At 43.1% G+C, this 5,790-nt stretch overlaps 1 pseudogene; it reads right to left on the bottom strand.

The window, feature by feature from the left end:
- Positions 1-3,565: 3,565 nt before the first annotated feature.
- On the bottom strand, positions 3,566-4,237 carry LOC117284756 (annotated as a pseudogene).
- Positions 4,238-5,790: the final 1,553 nt, after the last annotated feature.

Below are 5,790 nucleotides of genomic sequence, written 5' to 3'. Positions count from 1 at the left end.
ATTGTTGCTATTATTATTTTTGTCATTGTTGCCAGTTGGTCTGTGAGGACTCTAAAATGTTAGAGTAGCCAGATGGGGCGGTACAAGCCTGTCATCCCAGCACTGGGAGGCTGAGGCAGGAGGATCTCAAATTTGAACCCAGGGCAAGCAACTAGCAATTTTGTTAGACCTTGTCTCTGGTGAAACAAAAGGACTGGGAGTGGAACCCAGTACAAGGGTCCTTCATTCTACCCCTGGTTGTTGCTATTATTTTGAACATTTATCTATTAGATGAATGAAGAATATGAAAAATAAATTTTTATTTTCCTGTCACTGACTCATTCTCTGATGTTCTTCCTTTCCTTACGGACATCTCAGTTTCTGAACTATGTGATTTTTCTCCTCTCTAAAGAGCTTTTTAAAAAACATTTCTTGCTAGGCAAGTCTATTGGCCACAAATTCCCTCAATTTTTGTTTGTTGAAAGTGTCTTTTTTCTTTATTTTCTGAAGGACAATTTTGTGAAGTATAGAATTTTTGGGTTTTTTCCCCTTTTCAATATTTTATTTCATTCCCTTCTTTTTGCTTGTATGGTTCCTGAGGAGAACTCAGGTGTAATTCTTATTCTTGCTCCTGTATAGGGAAGGTGTTTCTTCCCTCTGGCTTTTTTCAAGATTTGTTTTCTTAGAGTCCTCCCCTCCCCCCCTTCTCTCCTCCCTCCCTCCCCTCTGCCCTCCTCTTTCTTTCCTTCCTTCCTTCCTCCCTATCTCCTCCCTTTTTTTCCCTCTTCCCTCTCCTCCTCTCCCTCCCTGTCTGCCTGTCTTTCTTTCTTTCTTTCCTTCTTTCTTTTCTTTCCTTGGAATCAAATTCAGGACCTTGCCAGGCAGGTGTGGCACCATTGGGCTAAATCCCCAGCTCTACTTGTGTTTTCTTTGAGAAAAGATCCTGCTGTGTAGTTCAGGCTGGCCTTGAACTCACTGTGTAGCAATGGCTGACCCAGAAGTCACAGTGATTCTCCTGCCTCAACTTCTGAGGGCTGGGATTACAGGTATGTACCACCATGCCTGGTAAGATTTTTTTGGTTTAATATTTTGCAGGCTGAGATGATTTGCCTAGGTGCAGCTTTGCCATGTTTTTCGGCAGTGGCTTTGGCTAGGCACTCTCTCAGCTTCCTATTTCTGTGGTTTAGCATCTGGCATTATTCTTGGGGGGAGGGAGTGGAATTCACAGTCATTATTGTTTCAAACACTGCTTCTGTTCCTTTGTCTTTCTTCTCTAGTTTTCTCATTATGCATCTATTACACCTTTTGTAGCTTCCCAAGTTCTTTTTTCCCCTGAGTCTCCTTTTCTTATTTTTAAGTTTTAGAAGTTTCTACTTTCCCATTTGCAAGCTCAGAGATTCTCTGTCTATGAAGAAACCCATCAAAGACATGCTTTATTTCCAGTCCAGTGTTTTCTGACCTCTAGCCATTTGATTCCTTTTTGTAATTTCCATCTCTCTGCTTACATTATCCACTGATCTTACATGCTGACTTATTTTTTATTCACTAAAGTCCTACGCATATTATTCAGTTTTAACAAATTCCTGCCATGTACTGCTCTTGTTCTGATGTTTGTTCACTCTAGTCACGCAGCTTTTCCCTTTGGTATGCCTTATGGGTTTTTTTTTTGAAGGATGGGTATGATGTACGCGGGAAAAGGAACCCCAGTGACAGAGCCATTCTACTGTCCTAGGATTTCATCTCAGTCTTTCAGTGAGCCTGGGCCATGGAACTGTGACCTTCACTGGTGAGTCTTAGTTTTTATCTCTTTAGGTGAGACAGGATGGCTGGATGGGGATGGTGTTGGCCATTTTCCACTCCTCCAGGTAGTCAGGCTCTGGTAGAATAGTTTCTTCAGGCCTTTTAAGAAGAACAGAATGCTTGGAATATTTCAAAGTGGTCCTTCTCCTCCCCTTCCAGAAGTCTGGGGGATTTTTCCTGATATTCAGTGTCAGCATCTGGAATCACTCTCTTTGTGCAGTGATGGTCACCAAGGTGTGGGGATCTTCCTCAGAAGGTCCTTCGCAGGGACCTGAGCCTGAGTCCCTCTAGAGTTTCAACTCTTAGACTCATGTACACCAAGCCCCAGCAACTGCCACTACTCCACGCCCCCTCCCCCAAACACAAACACACACACACACACACACACACACACACACACTGGTTCCTATGGGGGTTTCTGTCAGGGTAGGTTGTGATTTTCTGGATGTGTCCATCTGTCTCTCCAAGTTTTGGAGTAGTGTTGGTCCTATTACCTTACATCTCTGATGAGTACTAAGAAGGTTGATTTTTCACTTTGTTCAGCTTCTTAACTTGTTAGGAAAGAGCAGTAACCTGTAAGCTCTTCATCTAACAGTGCAGAAACTGTATGAGCTCAGACAATAAGCACTCACTTAGGTGACGAGGTCAGCTATGGGCCTATATACCCATCAACAGATGAATGGTTAAAGAAAACGTATTTATACACAGTGGAGTACTACTCTGCCATGAGAAAGGAATCATCTGTAGGAAAATGAATGTACTGTGAGACCAAAATGTTGAGTAAAATAAATCAGCTTTAGTATTGCAGCTTCTGAGAAAAAATATATATGTGATAGAAGAAGTAGGGATATCTTTTCCAAATAAATGGGGGAATGAGATGGAGGGAGAGGGTTGGAGGGGAGTAAAAGGGAATAAAAAAAGATTTGACAAAGAAGTAAAAATAGAGCTTTTGCAAATGGGAAGAGGACCAAGTTGGAAGGAGCAGGGAGCTATGGAAGGGTTAGGGGATTGGAAACAAAACAAAACAAGAATTAAGATGTGTGATGTCCATGCAGCAACGCCCCCGATGAATGCAATCATTACGCATCATAAATAAGTGCTAATAAAAATAAAAATAAATATAGTTTTTTTTTTTTAAAAAAAGCCAGCTCTGGAAGAGCCCTGATGCCGGAGAAGTCCAGTGGAAGTCAGGTCTGCGGGGAGAAGGGAGGACTCCTTTTTTTATTTTTTAATTTTTCTATTAGTCCATGTCCGCAGGACAGAATGATTACATCTCTCGTGGGGAGTTGGTGCATGTTGGAAACACATCTTAAGTCTTTCTGCATCCCCTTCTCCCCACTCCTTCCTCTCTCCCTCTATCTCTTGGTCCCCTTCCCATTTAAAGAAGATCCATCTCCCTGTTGGTGACTCCTGCTTTTGAGCAGTTGTTCCACACAAGGTACCCTGCACTCCCTACCTTGAACAGCAGTCCTAAGCAGGGTTATATTTCCTAGAAGAAACTGAGGCATTTCTTAAGCATATGCCACATTCCAGGCACTGATGTCACACAGAGTGGGGTGCAGTCTGTGGAATGTAGTCCAATATTACGACACAGGTATGGTGGGTCCCTGGAGAAGGCGCGAGTAATAGGAGAACGGCTTCCAGAGGAGTCACTGGCACCATGGTGCATGAGCGAAGACTGTCTGCGATGGAGGAAATGGGTGCTGGAAGTTTCCCTTCAGAGGGAAAGGACCCGTGATACAGCCCGCTGGAAGGAAGGGCCAATGGCTTGGTGTGGCTGGAGTAGTCAGTGTGTTCTGTTGATTGGCAAGGGATGAGTCTGCTCTCCATAATCAGATCCTGCATCAATGATGTCACCAGGGTCCAACACCATGGAAGGGTCAAGGTCCCCTGAGCTACAGCCTCTTTGTTTTGAAATAACTTGTTGTCAACGGCCAGGCTGTTGTCATAGAATACCTCATCCTCATTTGAGTCAGTATCAAAGGTCACGATGAGCCCCTTTTCCTGGAAGTATTTAACCAAGGGCATGGCATTCCTCTTGAAGTTCAGGAGTCTCCTTTGTGTAGCCTTCAGGTTGTCATCGGCGTGCCCCTGCTGCTCACCCCTTTTCAGTAACCTTTCTTTGAGCCGCTGGTTGCCACAGATCAGGAAGATCACCAAGTCAGGAGTACAGATTTGGTCCTCAAAAGACAGGGCCTGGGCAACATCACGTGGAAACCCATCAAATTCCCTCCTCGTCGGGCATTTGCATCGACTTCTGTTTTATCTCTGCAATCATTGTTTCCTGAGGGGCCAGTTCTCCGTTGGTAATGATCTTGGCAATGAGGGTCCACTTGCCATTGCTGCTGGAACTGTGGATTTTCTTTCTCAATAATTCTCCCACTGAAATGTACTGGAATCTATAGCATTCTGCAATTTTCAAACTCTGAGTACCTTTTCCACTTCCAAGACCTTCTATTATTCAAAAGAGGCAAAACTGACCTTCTGACACAATAAGGAGCTCCTTTTAGAAAACTGCTACAGAGACGAGGATTCTGTATCATGCACACTCTGAGGTGAGTACCAGGGTGGGCAGATGTTGGGTTTGTGGCATTCTCAGGGCTGCCTGAATGCAGAGCAAGAGCAGGTTGAGAGCCAAAGAAAGGACAGAATTGCCTTGCCCAATCTTATTAGGTGAAAGAAACATTTTTCTCTGCCTGTTACTAAATAAGTGATTGGGCCAGGGATGTAGCCCAGCAACAGACCCAAGAGTTCGCATTCTTGCAGTGGGTGGGTGGGGGCTATAAATAATTGACACAATGGACAAGAAAACTAAACAGTAAAACACTGAAATGGACTCGTCTTTGGAAGAAAAACAGCAGAGATCTGAAGTATAGGAAAAGAGTGGTGCAGGGTGCAATAAGCCAGATGGTGACAAGTTTGTCCGGAGTCATAGGAAAATCATTAGAGACAGACACCCGAGATCAAGGACAAAGAGCCTCTACTGCAATCCCAAAAACCCCTTATGTAAGAGGGCAGCACTGCTCACCCTGTGTATTCTTCATCTCACTTCACCTCCAGGTTTGCTTATCAGTACCATCGTGTCTTCATGGTTCAGATAAAAACACCATAGATTACGAGAATACTAAGTGAAATCAAAGGTTAAATTAATGGACGGTTGACTAATGAATCCTGTGAGCATGAAGAAAGTCCCTAGTGACATATTGTGGTTTCTGGATCTGGTTGAATATTTTATAATGGCAAAAGTACACACATAGTACATTTAAACCTTTAGTTTCTGCCAGGAACACAGCAGTCTTCTTCCTAGGTATACAAGCCCAAATACAATCCCTAACTGACGTATCTATATCATCTTCCAAACAGTTGCAAACATAGTCTCTGCCTTCTCCTATAAGATGACAGTCACTATTATAAGAGAGAAGTCATTTGTTGATTTTAGAGTCCATGATTCCCAGGGGATATCCATTTCACTCTGAGTTCTATTGTTATCCTATCCAGGTACTGGTTCTCATTCTAAACCCAGGTACTGAATGATATTTTTAAACATGAACACATTCCATATACAGGAGTGAATAAGAGCCAGAATGATGTTAAGCTAGCAAAAATTACTAAAATCTAAATATTCTAATGATATGTGAGAAAAATGACTTCACAGTTCTTATTTCTCCATAGCCTATTCAATCAGCACTCTGAGCCAGGCGTGGTAGCGCACACCTGTAATCCCAGCACTCAGGAGGCTGAGGCAGGAGGATCTCTGTGAGTTTGAGACCAACCTGGGCTACATAGTGAGTTCCAGGTCAGTCTCAACTACATAGTGAGACCCTATCTCAAAAAAACAAACAAACCAAAAAAAAAAAAAAAAAGAAAGAAAAAACAAAAAACAATTAGCCCTCTGCCTTAAACCAGCATTTCAGGAGGGCAGGTGTTATGGCTTAGATGTAAAATGTCCCCCTAAATGCTCATGTGTGTGGAAGGTGATTGGCTTATGGGGATGCTATACTCATTAGTGGA

This window comes from Fukomys damarensis, unplaced genomic scaffold (assembly GCF_012274545.1).
Source record: "Fukomys damarensis isolate Sample0158 unplaced genomic scaffold, DMR_v1.0_HiC HiC_scaffold_39, whole genome shotgun sequence".
NCBI lineage: Eukaryota > Metazoa > Chordata > Mammalia > Rodentia > Bathyergidae > Fukomys > Fukomys damarensis.
This window is presented reverse-complemented; position numbering and strand designations above follow the sequence as displayed.